This window comes from Perna viridis, chromosome 11, assembly GCF_037379345.1.
Source record: "Perna viridis isolate PV_CMFRI_1.1 ecotype Kerala chromosome 11, ASM3737934v1, whole genome shotgun sequence".
Taxonomy (NCBI): domain Eukaryota; kingdom Metazoa; phylum Mollusca; class Bivalvia; order Mytilida; family Mytilidae; genus Perna; species Perna viridis.
In genome coordinates this window covers 19,162,643-19,178,554 of record NC_142455.1, presented here as the reverse complement: position 1 = coordinate 19,178,554, position 15,912 = coordinate 19,162,643, and the positions used below count along the sequence as shown (strand labels likewise).

At 36.0% G+C, this 15,912-nt stretch overlaps 1 long non-coding RNA gene across 2 annotated transcripts; it reads left to right on the top strand.

Annotated features, from left to right (window-relative positions):
- The first annotated feature begins 2,866 nt into the window (after positions 1-2,866).
- Positions 2,867-12,114, top strand: LOC148603234 (uncharacterized). Of its 2 annotated transcripts, none has more exons than XR_015916618.1 (4): positions 2,867-3,067; positions 3,389-10,064; positions 10,384-10,632; positions 11,164-12,114. It is a non-coding gene; the product is annotated as an uncharacterized LOC148603234 (long non-coding RNA). The 2 variants fall into 2 exon arrangements; XR_015916617.1 differs by having other exon boundaries at positions 3,389-9,969; positions 11,164-12,113.
- The last annotated feature ends 3,798 nt before the right edge of the window (positions 12,115-15,912 follow it).

The following is a 15,912-nucleotide window of genomic DNA, read 5'->3' as shown; positions in this document are numbered from 1 at the left end:
GACCTATCCTTTTGACACCATGACCCGCACGTGGCCGATGACAGAGGGAAACCGTAGGGAAGTCGACGCTACTAGCGATAGAAGTGTTGAACCTAGACTGGTTCCCGATCGCAATATTCAGTATGTTACACATATACAAATATATAATCGTGAGAATGTATTGCTAGTAGCCAATACTTGGAGCGTAGTCCGGGAACCAGGATATGCTGAACCACGTCACACTGCACCGTTGTCAAGGACTGAAATCTCGGCCGATGGCAACGTGAGTATTGGGCAAGCGCACACTGTCTTTAGCTGCAACCGTTGATGGCTCGGATATTGTCGAGCGACTATTCTCTGGAAAAAGAGATACTAGGAAAATCCGAAATCTCAGCCACTTGTAACTTCAGCGTTTCCTCTGATAGGGTTACATTTTCCGAGTGCGGAGTGAGCTTTGAAAACTCAAGTATTGGACAGTAAGAGAAACATCGCCATCCTAATCTGAGAAATCAGAAAATGATTTCTGCGGTACGAGCTGATACGTAGAGGAAACGGGCAAAACGGCTGGAGAGGAAAATCGCTTAAGTAGGGGCTGCCTCAACCACTAATCTCCAAAAAGGGAATAAGTAGACGGAATAGGAAGTAAAGTGGAAACTTAGTGAGTAGTTTAAGGGCAAAGAAACATACCAACATTAAAATAGCAGAAGTGTTTAATACAAAAACTCCAAAACAGATATCCTCTTAACGTAGTGATTTCAACAGAAAGAGTATGAAAAGTACTAAATCTTCTAGGGGCAAACGTCGCAAAAACCTGCCTGTTGAGGAAAATATAGTTGAGCTCAAACAAAATACCCGTGACTCGATCCAAAGACAGGTTGTGAATGAAGCTGTAATGAAGAGTGCTGCGCTGTGCTGTGCTGTTGGAGGGTACACTCTACTCGACGAATATGTGGAACTGATTCACTTGAGTCGCAGGAGGCTAAACCATCGAAAAGTGTCAGGTCCAACAACCTATGAGAAAAAGGAAGCAATGACTGAAATCCTATACCAGAAGATGGAAGCGGCTAAAAATGTGACATCCAATCTAATTAAGACTAGCTCTTGTAATTTTTCCACTACGTTCCTTGAATGCGGGAGCGTAATTGACAAATTACAAGAGTTAGTTTTAATTAGACTGTGTGATATCGTGCCGGAGAAAGTTTGCAAGACTTACAAGTCTTGGCGAGTCACAGGAGGTAGACCTTTTTGCAACCCTGTATCAAAGCAGGCTAATAACATTAACCTTTTGTTGCCAATCACGAAATTGGAAGTTCCGAAAACGTAAGCGAGAGCCAAGACGGACTCCGCTGCAGGCCCCTATGGCATCGTCAACTGCCCGCAAAAGAGGTTGGATCCAACAGAGCGGTTGGTATCAAATCTCTTCAATGTGTGCTGATACAACGGGCTGTACCCAAGTGGATAAAAGAGAACAGAAATATATTCCTGTCAAAAGATATTAACAATTGGCAACCCATCACCATATATGTTCAGTAACGTCTACAGGAACAGGTGCAATACCACTAAACCTACGCCAGCATGGGTTAATCTCTAGACCAGAGGCAGTGAGAACAGTTTCTTGCTGCTACTGGCTATGGTCCATATACTAAATACACTAAACCGTACAAAACTAATTGTAACATTCGGAAAGAAGGTTAATGGCTTATACAAAGTTCTGTGTCCTTAAGAGTAAACTAGCAAACGGATGCTTATAAATCAAATGCTGCATTGAATGATGTCACAATTCGCATAGCTTCTATCTGAATACATTCTAGCTTGTTACATGCAATTAAAGACATTGTCGAGTTTGTCAAATGACGTCACCTTATTCTAAAATTGGTCGTATAAAAGAAAAATATATTTTCTCTAAAGTGAAGCTATCAAGAATGAAACGCATCTATCATAAGATAATAAACCCACAATAAGCCTTTTTCACTATGTAATCAATGTGCAGGTCATGCCAAGGAGCGTTTTTGGAAAAAAATGATACCAAGATGTTTATGGGATTCAACGTCCTTATGATCATGACCATTCATCATCAAAGGTGGGTGTAACGCTTTACGTGAGACTTACGTGAGACAATCATTAATTCAGGTTTTTGTGGGTTGAATTTGACAAGACACTGACATGACAAACCGTATATATTTTGTAGGTCACCGTCCAAGATCTCACAGCATTTTCAGGAATTATTATTCTCAAAAATAGTCGTTACATTTGCTTTCTGCCATACAGTCGGCGAGACAGGAGATGAAAGTGACAAGATAAAAAAGTTTCCATAATGGAAAACTGCTTCTTTTATCAGACCAGGACCTAATGTTTTACTTGTATCCAAAATTTTTGGCACATCTTCTACCTAACTGTCATTAAGAACAACCTCACTGAGTTGTTCTTCAGATACAATACGAGGGTGGAGTTCAGCATCCCATGTATCTAGAACGGATTGTAGGGCAAAGAAGTTATATAAATGATTTGCTTCATCCAGGTCATTTGAAAGCAGTTCATTATCAATTAATAATAATGATATTCCAGAATGTGAGGGTTTGATTAAGAAATAATTCATTGAGCCCACAATAACAACTGTTCCGTTTAACCTCCTCCGTATAAAAGTTGGATTAATTGAGAAATAAACCACATATCCAAGTAAACCATCTATTGAATAAATATCAGTATCAGTATAGTATTAAATAACCTCTCAGTCGTTTAATAATCGCGTACATGTTTTTGAATGAATGTTTTGTCTAGAAGGGATAGTGAAAGATAAGAGACAGTGCTCAAGTGCTAAAGGTGGGGTTTGACGATATGAAGACGTCATATTAGAATTCCAGATAACTGGTTACATATTTTCCACCAGGAACGAGATGAACTGTTCGAGTTTCTCGACTTATTCATAAGATCGGAGTTATGCTTTTCACGTGATTCTCTATCCCTCGATGTCAACAGGTTTCTTTTTTAAAAATTTTCCAGAACGTTTAGTGTTGAGTGAAGGCGTTTGTTTCATTCAAGTCAGTTTTTTATATCATGACTCAACCACGGTGGATCAGATTTTCGAATGGTAACTATCCTGTTTGTTATAGTATTTTCTGCGGCGTAAAATTAGTGGAAGAAATATCTTTAACAATGTTGTCAATATCATTTGAAACAAAAATATTTTTCCAGTCAGTTTTTGCCGATATATTTCGGTATATATAGAATTTTCCTCAATCATATAGCCAAATTTTACGCTTGAAAGATGTGTTAGTAGTTTTGGGGGTATTGATAAAACCAATGATAGGACATTAGTAGCGTAACTGGTCGAGGAGGGGGGGATCAACACTAATATATAGGATGAAAGAGGGGTTGTCAGTATTTAATAAAGCAATGGACTCTCTTCTAGAGGCTGTCTGTCAAGAGGAAAATGATTACCACTGGGAGGATGATATCTAACTCCTACTGGAGGCTTTCTGCTTTGCCGACGACAATACCCTCCTTATGGAGAGACAAAAGTAGTTTTGTCGTCAATGACTTTCAGCAGAAATGGGTACTTGATGGGAAAGAGCTTCCGCCTGTAAACCCTGTCGACGACAATAAATACTTAGGCATAACAGTGTCAGCCTGAAACGGCATAGACAGACAAGCGAACACTATGATGTGGGAGAATAGGGACCGCCCCTAAAGCCGAGGCGAAAGGTTGTGATGCTCAAACAATATGCTATCGTGCGACTGGCATATAATATAACTAACTACCAATCGCAAGTTGATTACCTAGACTGCCAATTAATCGTACTTGATCGGATTGTCAGACGACACATGAAGGATTAATTTGTGTTTAATGCCTAAGCATCTGTATCCGGGCAACAAGAAATCGATGGTAGAATGGACTTGAGATGAAGATGAAATAAAAAATGGGATTGGACACAAGGATGAAAAAGTAGAAGAGTTTTCAATGCCACTGGAAATTGGGATAGACAATTTAGCAATCTGTAGCGAAGCCGAGGCTCCTTCTCATGTCGAATACTACAATAAGGTTCTTTAACGTGCTAGGAATGTGGCATCTTCCCCAACGCGGTGCATAACTATAGTTTGCAGTCAGGTTTTCCGTATTGCAGCCTGACGTCACCAGCATGTAGCATTAATCCACCAAGGGTATACAACCTATTTGTTCTGTTTGGCAGAACGCCCTGGTCCCCAGCCATGGTTTGTCCTAAATTGTGTGTAATTTTTGAACGGACTTTTGCGGATTTGTGTAACATCACTGTACATTGACGTCTTACAATAGCTTTTCGAATACAGGCATTGAAATGGAACGACATTCTAACTATTAGCCTAAGCCTAAAACGCAACTATACGATATTGGTACCGTGTTTAGGATACAAATCTGATGGATCCGAAGTTAAATGCCGTCCGGGCGGGACACAGAGAAATTCTGACGAAGCAGTTCAGGAATTCAAACAGAACAATGAAGTGAACAAATGAGAACTTTCAATTATGTTGGATGGTGATAAAGAAAAGGAAAATTCTTGAAGGACTGAACGAAAAGATTCTGAATTTGACATCGGAAAAAAATGTAGCACAAGAATTAGAAGATGCAGCTTATGAATTATAGTTGAAATTAAGGGAAATGCCAGACTTACGATAAACACAAAATAATGTAAATTCTCTAACTCAAAGAGAATCACAAGTGCCTCTAGTTTAACACCCGATAATCGGAACACCCATCTATGAATTCAGCGTGAATTACTCGTCTGTCGGTCATCATCAAAATGTCACCTCCGCTAACAGTACAGATACAAGTTGTGCATCACGCAATTCATACAGCGACTACCACAAATGACCAAAATTGAATTTTAATAACGGGTTTCACATTAACAAATGCAAACTATGTAAGGCCATTTCACTGCTACATGAGAGACATGGGTAAGACCATAAGATTGTTCAAACATATATGCAAGCGCTGCTCGAAATTTTAACCCCCATATATTCACTTTATCTGCTCCGCAACTTCTATGACCAAACTGAAGCATGTGTCCATGGACTTTAAATCAGGCCATATAAATAAATCCGACGGCTTAATACTTGTAACCGTTGTCCTGAATAAGTTGCAGACAGAAATACGTCAAAATCTAGCTAGAATACACAAGTTAACGAATTGGTCATTTGATAGTTTACGTAATGCTATATATGTCGACATAAATGTATTAAAGCAGGCCAAAACCCGAGAGACTTCGAAATGATGAAAATTCAGCAATTATTTCCTTTTTTACGCAGAATCCACAAGTTCGACATTTAGAGAAGACTGTAGTGAAATTACAGACATGTAATGGCGATTAAATGCTGATCAACATACTTAGCATACCAGAAATGGCAGTTCTAATACAGACACATGTACAATATGTTGCCAACCTGAAACATTTGAAATGATTGAAATTAGCTCACCCAGTATCAGCAAATGCAAATTCAACTTCTTGAGTGGAGCAGACTTTTACTGGCAGATCATTGGAGACAAAATAATACGAAGTGACAGACGATGAATATTAGATAGGCTGTTTGCTTTCTGGGCCTATTATACAAATATATCTAGTACAATGGATTCAGTATTCGACGTACTAGTTTCCCATAAGTTTGAAAAATGCAACCTTGAGATGTTTTGGCAGTTGGAATCACTAGGAGTGAAAAACGAAACGGAAAATGAGAAGACGGAACGTCAGGTGTACCAAGATAATTATGAAAAATCAAGTCAATGGTTTGAAAACAACAGCATAAAACGTAATCCGACGTTTAAGCAAAGAACCCCAAATTTTGCACTAGTATGGAGAAATCATTCAAGAAGAGCTCAATCGTGGAATAATCGAAAGATTAGGTAAACACGACAGGGACCTGCCTTCAAAACTACACTATATACCACACCACCTAGTGAAGAAGGACTCGTCAACTACACCCATCAGAATAGTGTATGACTGTAGTTGGAAGGAAGCTCCAAATACCGCAGACTTAAATGATTACAGGATGTTCTACCACAACCAAATGCTATTATATCGATACTGCTGAGATTTCGCATGCATAAGTAAAGTGTTTCTACTGACATCAAAAATCTATTATCAACTTGAAATAGCCCAGTTACTGTGAGGAGCAAAATGTTTATTTAAACGGTATTCCAAAAGCAAATGGAATGGGACGAGCCCTTACACGATAAATTAAGCAATATTAGTAGAGAAAATAACATGAGAGGTACATCACTTCGAATGTACAGCCATCAGAAGCGAGATCCTACTACTGATTTCACAATTTTTACAAAATAGACCAACACAACTTGTAAAAATATCCACAAAAGGTAGCAGAATGCTCGTTATGAGCCAAAAGCAAACGAAATTGATGTTATAGATGAGATACATGGCATATTTCATGTGCAATCACAATCCAACAGTAATCTTTTCTTCATGGTCAAACTCGAACGCAATGAAGTTGGTCTACCATCTTGGGACTGTCTAGACTTGACAAATTCACATTTGCTATGTAAACATCTCATGTTATTTTTTAAACTTTGAAGAATGGACATAGAACGGAACAAAGTAGACTGAAGAGGGCTGGAGAACAGAAGACTAGAAATCCTTAAAGATCTTTCGGACAGGTGCAAAGTATCAATTATTTGATATTTATTTTATGTTCTTTGTTGTGTTCTAGAAAAGCAGCGGTCGCTTACCCTACCGGTGCACCTGGCCCAGGCTCCCAGTTTTTAGTGGAGTCCGAGTTGCTCCTTTGCTTTTGTTGCTTTGTATGTATGATTTTAGTTACTTCATGTTCTTTGTTTTGTATATCTGTTTTCCATGTTTCGTCTTTGTTTTTGGATTACATTCTTTTGATTACCACTGGAACCTTGGTTCCCTTGATTACTCTTTACAAAGTTGCATTTTGTCTTTTGATAGCAGTATTGTTCAATTGAGGTCAACAATAGCATTGACAAAAGAATTCTTATAAGACAATCAACAAAAGCAATACCTTCATAACCCAGTTAAAAAGAAGAGTTTTTGGAAAACTTAAAGCCTCAAAGCCAAAGTGGAAGGGATCTCGTCGTGTTGGGAAAAGAGCACTTATGTTAAGTATTGATTTTCCCAATGAAACGGATGAATTGTTAGTGACTACTACAGTTAATGAATGTTAATAAATTCAATTTTATTATCAAATTTTAATTCTAAAGAATAATCAAGGGATCCAAGATTAGACATACATAAAAGAAAATACATGAAATAAAAAAAATATACAAAGAAACAATATTAAATGAGCAACTCAGACTTAAAGTATGGATCAGGTGAACAGGAAGGGTAAGTACCCTCTGCTTTTCTGGAAACACCCGTAGAGTTGTAAAAGATTAAATAATCTTAACTAATTTCAAAAACCATACCATCTGCCGCTGTATTGTACATCAAAACTGAAAATATCTTTATTGCTGGTGATTTAATCCATGTCTTATAGCACTAGAGGTATTACCAAAATATCTAATTTCATTATGAAAAACTAACAGAAAAGGGTAAACAAGGGAACCAAGGTTATAGCGGCAATCACAAGAATGTAATGCAGGGACAAAGACCAGACATGGAAAACAGACATACACAACAAAGAACATTGTTTGGTGAAACTAATACACGATGCCTTGCAGTCAAAAAGTTAGATTATTATGTTCCTAGTTACTTTTATTGTTTAGGTTGTTGATGCTTACCTACATATGTAAGCAACTGCAAAAAAAAAAGATTTAGTATACAAAATCAACTGTCATGGAAAAATCCTTTAATTTCATATACCTATACTATTGATGATGTATTGTCAATTAATAACCCTTCCTTTGGTAAATGGTTACCTTCAACATATTCACCAGAGCGCAAGATAAGGGAAGCTACAAAAAGAATTTTTTCGGTATCTTGGTTGGATCTACATTTCGAATTCGACAACAGTGGTCATTTCTGCACTAAGGTTTGTGAAAAAAGAGACGAATTTCACTTAGCTGTGCACCAATATATTTTGACGGTTTTGGCTAATTTTTCAATATTATCTCCCCTTAATACACATGGCCAGGTAAAGTGAACTTTACTCTTGTTTGGCAGATATATTTTTCAATACTGCTTAGCGGATTTGATAGTCCTATGTAACAATTACTTGTAGGTATTGTTCATTTTAAATGATTGTCTTTTTAGACTAAAATTTTAAAGAGCCAATTTTACTTCTTTACCAAAACAAATTTGATATAAGATTTACATATAATCTAAATGTGTAATTTACACATTGTCATGGAATTAACTTTACAAAGTATGTGTCATAGATCACAGGATTTGTATAAATCCTTCTATTTACTTACTAACTGTGCGTTCTCTTTAGGGTTAATTTTTAGTCCGCCCTCTTTATTTACCTTGCCAGTGCCGTCTATTTAAAAGCCGTATTGTTTTTGGAAAGTGCTATTGCATAAATTACTTCTATTTTTGAAACATTTACACAAACTTTGTACATTGTTGAATTTGAAGTATTTATACAGATGTTTACAAATGTTGATGTGCTGGTACATAAAATATGAAAACTAATAAAGTATTGAGTCTTATTGCCATTTAAATAGCTCAGATATCAGTGGAACGAACTAGTCTAGAATGCTGCAACATTATAGTACACACTGTCGTCGTTAACTGTTGATATAAGGTCTGGCGTCTGTTGTTTCGTTTGAAGGTTCATATAGAGTACTTTACATGTTTTCTTTCCATTTGTTCAGACAGAAATATACAAAAGATATATAAAAAAGCAATTCTAGACCATTCTAGTACACAGTGGGTACGGATAAGCATACTGTCCGAACCCGCCCTGTTACAATATCTTAGAATAACACATATAGTGTTTATATTTCACAATGGATTCTATACGATGCTAGAGCAAGTACTGGCTACTTGAAAGACATAAATATCTGCGTAACAGACTCTTGAATCAGGGCATGAGGAAATGTGTTTCAAAAGGCCTTTACTAAATTCTTAGATATCAGTCCTTGTTTGAAAAAAAATACGCTTCTTTTAAATGATGAGTAACAATTGCTTCTTTGTAAATTATTCTTCATGCTGATGTTACTACTGACTTACTTGTTATGATACTAGAGCATGCAAATGCTATTTAATCACCACCGGTTTAATTACGTCACAATGGATAAGGAGGTTTCGTGCGCTGTAAACCCTAGATATAACCACCACTTTGTTTGCTATGTCTGCACCAAGTCAGGATCATTGAGGTACCTGCCTCTTTGGTGTAATATCGATTTTATCACATTTGTTTTGAACTTGAATTGATTATGAATTGGATTAGTGTTCTGTATTTTCGTTGTTCACCTCATTTGCCAATTTACCTCCAAGAGTTAGATATGACTGTGGTGTTGGAGAAGTTGTGCATACATGGAAGGAAAAAAGAGGTAGCAAGAGAGGAATCGAAACAGAATCGTTGTCAACCAGAGAATCGAACGGAATCTTGTTTCGGATTAGCGTTATGATTTGTTCTTTTATGGAACAACAGAACGTACTGGACATAACAATACCTCATCACAAGTATGCTATTCATCATGCAACTATGATTTGCGGTCAAAATTTCCATATTATGCCCTGACGACCCCAGCATATAAAATGGTTACCCATTCGACCACTTGTGACACACCATCCAGTTGCTCCGCTTTAGCCAGAAGATTTGGGAGTATTTGAATGTTTACAAATGATGGATTGATATATGTTAAAGCCAAAGAAGCTTCCGGATGATGAACATGAAATGATAATGAAATGAAAATTGTGTTAGAACTTAAGAACAAAAGGGTCGAGGAATTTTGATAGCCACTGTTAAAACGGAAAGGTATGCAAGGTAGAACAATTTAGCTTCCTGTAACGAAACCGAGGCTCATTCTTCTGTCAAATATCACAGCAATATTCTCCAACGTGCGAGGAACGTGGTATTTTTCACAACACAAAGCAGGTATTCCGTATTATAGCCTGACGGTCCCAATTTGTAACATATCTGGGGTACAAAATTCCAATACATTGGGCACACAACCTTGTTTCTCTTGTCAGGTTTGTGAGTTATGATATCAATTTCACTTCCTCAGGAAACTTTAAAACTACAGATTGAGCTATCCTGATCTAAATTTTATACGCATATCATAACTATATCTTAGAAATACAATGAACGATTAGTCACGTTATAATTGGACAATTTTTTTTTCAATCTTGTATTTAAGTTGCAGAATCAAAATATCTGTTTTCGATTTGAAAAATGAAAGTAAAATTAATTTTATTTCTGGCTTATCGAACACTATTATTACCCCGATGTCTCATCCACGTTTTTATCCAGTTTCGGTTGACATGAGTTACATGAGAAACTAAATTACAGGGTTGGACCAGATTTATTGCACAGAGAAAAGAAGGTACAATAGAACAGACTACCAGCCAATATATCTTGAAACAAATTACCGTTGTTATTAACCTGTATCTATGAGACGATTGTGAAAGATTTACAATTAATCTCCTGAAAAAAAAATCATGCTGATTTTGACACTTTCCGTAAGCATTAGATTCAAGGACAAAGGAACTTATAAAGAACAGAACTAAAATTATCCGTTTTGATCCTTTAGGAATTCAGGTATGGAAATCAGTTGTTTTAACAGCTACTGGGAAATCAAACTGTGTATTGTTCTACTATTGCAGGATTTTTGTTTTTGTGCTTGTGGTAAATATAGGTATTTATATACTTCAAAGTTGATAATTCCAGAAGTTCATTTTTTTCATTCTTCAACTGTCATTACATAATTATCTAAATTCTTTATTTCTCTCCCCGTTCCTTCCAAAGCGGTGCTTAAGTTAAAAATAGATCTGAGGTGAGTTAACAATATTGTTATATTCGATTGAATATGAAAAGTATGAATTATCATCTCTTAGTTATTGGCAAATGTTCAACTTCCAATAGTTTGATTTACTCTGTAAGTTGATAAGATACATGTATAATTCAATGTTGTGTGGACATTACACTTATCTTGGTCTTTTTAGGCTATTTTTGTAGATATCATTCGACATAAACTTATTCTAACGCAATTTTTTCATGGGGTTAATGTACCTAATATAATAGTCGATACATGTATATAAGTATTTTGTGAATAATAACTGTTTTAATTAGATGAAGTGGTGTTGCTTTTACAGCGGTTGAAGTGCAGTTGCGTGCTCGTGTAATGCGGTTGATGTTATTCTCAATATAAAGTATGTTCGATGATAATAAATATGACATAATTTTAAACCTTAGAAACATATTTTGTCAATATCAAAATTAAAATTTAAATTTAAACTAATTTTTTTAAATTAGTGTTAAAACTATCATATGCTCATTTTGTTCCATAATTTCCGAAAAGACGAATCCAACTCCCGGATACCCCTTTCCGTATCAAGCTGGCACTGATCGAAACAAGGTACAAACAAACAAATACATTATACATGTAATTTTCTGTTAATTATTGAGTGGTATTTTGTCCCGAGGTGCATATATACAAGTTGATACACAATACATATTCACTAAATTGAATTTCAGACTTTTTGACGTTTTTGACAAGTCGAGTTTAGAAGGCAACACTGGTAAAAAGATAAGCGGAGGATGTCATAATGAAATAGAAAATATTCTTTTCTACACTAAGGGAATACGTTATGCAAATGTACATAAACTATTTAAGTGTTTTGTTTTGGCGTATATGCAGTCATACACTCAATGAACTCCGAATCTTCTGACTGCCAAAGATCTGCAAAATTTCCCTTCATTGTGTTGCACCTGTAAGACAATCAGCACATTTTTGAATGTATATCTTTGTTTGGTACTTAAATTTGTCATTTTGATCATTTGAAGCTAGCGTTCTGTATTTTATTTCACTCTCCTTGTGATTAAACATACAATGTTTGACTAAAATTTCGAAGTTATTAGTTTTTTCTTCACAAAACAACGTCTATTCTGCACAATATTGTATTGACATACGTTCAGAAATAAAATGACTGAAAAATAAACAATAATATGCATATATAATTCATCTACAACTAAGCAAATTATAGTAAACAAAGAGTTCGGTTCATGTGTCTTGTTAGTTTTTAAGCATAACCATTACTTGTCATCATTATTCATGTCGTAAAATAATGATATGAAAAAAAACAAAACAAAAATAAAAACAAAAACAAAACAACCGCAATTGGTACAACATTTTTGGGCTTTCAACCGCTTTAAACAATCACATCAACCGTAAAAGCTACACATTCTAGGCTTAGGTGCTTTGATGAAATCCTTGTTTATTTTAAATGATTTCTAATTTGGAATTGATAATGTTTCTATGAGTTGTTTTTGCCAAAAAGATACAAATGAACGTCATGTTTGTGTCTAGACTTGAATGCTTGTTAAATAACACTATAACAATAAAGTCGAAAATGATTGCATTTGTTCCGTATATCAGTTACATCCTTCATTTCGTGCATTATAAAGCTAGATCAACGTTGCTTCAAGGAGATAATTTGACTGTCTTTCTGGATATAAACCACAAAAATCCCCCAAAAATCTTTCGTAACACAGTGAAGTGGTAGTCAATCATTTGCACGATATGTGTGACGCTGACAATCAGCTGACTGTTCCTTTACCAGGTTTAATATTCGTTTTCGTGCTAACAAATATACCTAATACTGATAGACCAAGCTTGCACTCATACACATGACTTTGTACATGTATGTGTTACATGACGGACTTGGGTGTTTCTTGGCGTCCTTGACTATCGTTTGGGGTTTCTCACGGACGGTGTAAAGCATCAAAACGTAAAGCATAGTCAAACCCGTGAATGTGGGTCGGTCATTGTGTATTCGGGAAATTAGTTGTCACGTGACCACGTTTATTCGTTAAAATTAATGCATTAATTATCACCTGATTTAATGTCGATCGGTGGCCTTGCGAATCAATTTATAATATGCACGCTATGTGGAGCGTTGTATAACCAAGCATTTGCTGAATCTTTGACCAAGCAAATTACTTTTTGAGATAAAATCAACACTTCCCAGTGCATGCAAGACAGATTTTGGCGCATGCCAGTCAATTGATGAGAAATTTCCAAGGGGGAAAAAAATAATGTTATGTTTCCGAGCACTATTCTAAAATTTTGTAAGGTCGGTAGGTAGGGATTTTCATTTTCATTTTCATTTGATATTTTTGAAATGAAATAAGTCATAAAGATACAATGAAAACCAAATATGCAAAGACTAAACATTTAATAGACTAAGTCCACAGCCTAATCCCTTTTGGGATTCGGCGCATGAGTATTTTTTTTGTTTTGACAGTGGTGAAAACAAAAAATATCTCAAGTGCCGAATTCCCAAAAAAGGATTATCCACGACCAAGAGTACACTCATGGTATGTGTGTTTTCAATTTACTTCTTTCTTTTCTGAAAGACAATCGGCAGATATTTTACGTAATTTTTCTTCTTCAAAATTTCAAATAAAAAACTTATGAGTAGGGGGTCTGGAGGAGGGTCAGATGGGTGACCGAAAACATTTTTAGGCCTAAAATGGTCTATTTATTACTCCAGTAGCGCTAGAGATTGTCTGGCAAGCTTTTTTCTGACTTGGCTTGGGGTATGAAAGAACGGAATTCCAACCTCTTACATCAATTGTCTCTCTCTCTCTCTCTATATATATATATATATTAAAGATTCCAAAGAAAAGTTAAATGACAGTGTTGTGAAGTGCTGAATGTACATACACATTATGTTGGTTCTGAAACCAAATGATACTGGCAGTGCCTCTTGATATATTTTATACAGCTGCAAAACAAGTATACAGTTTTTGTCCACGGAAACATTTTTCAAGCTACAAATGTATGTCACTATTTAGAATTAGATAAAATCGTTTGATTCAAGATTTAGTTGAAATATTGATTTTGAAGTGATAATTTTGAGTCAGTATCGATGGATTTAGCCTTAAAGTCCTTTATATACCGGTATTGTATTCTTGTTTCATAAGAATTTCGAATGCTTTTCGTTGAGTGCATGACTGTAAGTGGGAATTTGTTTTCCATTATGCAGTTGTATTCTCCTTTGCTAGAGAACTGTTTAACTTTGTCTAATGTAAAAACAAAGACATTATAGCTGGAAATTCTTAGCAAATCATACACTACTAATTTGGTCCTAAGGAAGAGTAATTGACAGGCTTTTTAGGGAATTGAAAATGGAGCAAGGCGCTGACGGCGACGTCATCATCGGTGGCGTCTGTTCGTGCGATGATTTAATGATTATGGTTGATCAATTGTTACGAAATTTTGATATGATTTTAATAACTACTAATTAATGGTTGCTCCTATTTAGTTTTTTAGCTTATGGCCCCTACCATTTTAAAATAGGGCCATCCATGTAACTGACAGATCTGTTGATATTGGAAAACTATTGACCAAACTTTACGAAAACGTGATGACTTCATTCAAAATTGTGAATTTTCCTTTCATCTATGGCAACATCCCTTCAGCACCTGCGTGTGGAGTGTTCATATCACAACTCATACGTCATGCCAGAGCTTGCGGAAACTACACAGACTTTTTGTATCGCGCTAAAACTGTAATAGGCTTCTGGAACAGGGTTATGTTGCTACAAGATTGAAGTCATCACTACAGAAGTTTTATGATCGTCATCATGAACTTGTGAATCGTTCTGATGTATCCATCTGCACCATGAAAACTGATTTATTAAACGGGTTAGTTTTCCTTTCCTCGTTTGTCTACCCCGGACTTGACTTTTTATGAGCAACTCGGCGGGTATTTCTAGAAAAGCAGAGGACGCTTACCCTACCGGTGCACCTGGTCCATGCTCCCAGTTTTTAGTGGAGTCCGAGTTGATCATTTGCTTTTGTTACTTTGTATGTATGATTTTAGTTACTTTATGTTCTTTGTTGTGTATGTCTGTTTTCCATGTCTGGTCTTTGTCCCTGGATTACATTCTTTTGATTACCGCTATAATCTTGGTTCCCTTGATTACTCTTTCGGTAAATGGAGGAGTTTTCTGGACGATACAAACACGTTCACCCTACCGATATATACTTTGTATATATTACTTTAGTTACTTTATGTTCATTGTTGTGTTCGTCTGTTTTCCATGTCTGGTCTTCGTCCCTGGATTACATTCCTTTGATTCCCGCTAGAATCTTGGTTGCATTGGTTACTCTTTCGAGACAAAACGTATGCATGTTCATATTTGCTTTTTGGGCAATACTAGTCTGCGTCCATACTGGCCCCTCGGGCAATATAAGTCTGTGTCTACACTTGTTTGCAATAAAAAAAATATTTTTGAAAAGGTCTGATGAAAAAAAAAAGAAATTTGTTACTTTGAGCTAGAAAGTCTCTCAATCTACAAGCGTTATTGCAATATTTACTAATGAGAAAACCTTTAAACGATGAAATGGTGTAAGGATTGCTTGAAAAATAGTCACTACTTTTCCTTAGGATTCATTTCTTTACTCAACGCGTCCATTTTCTTGAACTTTTTTATCAACCGTATTTGCGATAAGCACCGCTTTAGAAGGAACGGGTTACCAGAATGTTTCCGATTCGGTTTAGGATATAATCTATAATCTGTAAAACAGTAATTTGATATGTATGTAATGAGCCGAAGGGATATTATAATTCCTTAGTTAAGGCTTTGTAACTTTAAATAGTTTTCGTAGGGAGTTGCACAAAACAAAATGTACTGCCTCCTCTTGTAGGCGTGGCAAAAACTCATTCAGCACTTCTATTTTGTCGCAGTTGTTTAATTTGGCTACTGTTTCAATCCTATTTGTCCAAATCCCCATTTTTGTCTTTCTGTGGAAGCTTAGAACCTAGACCAGTGCGCGTTTTTTCTAGATTTTGTGATTTTGCTGGTATCATAT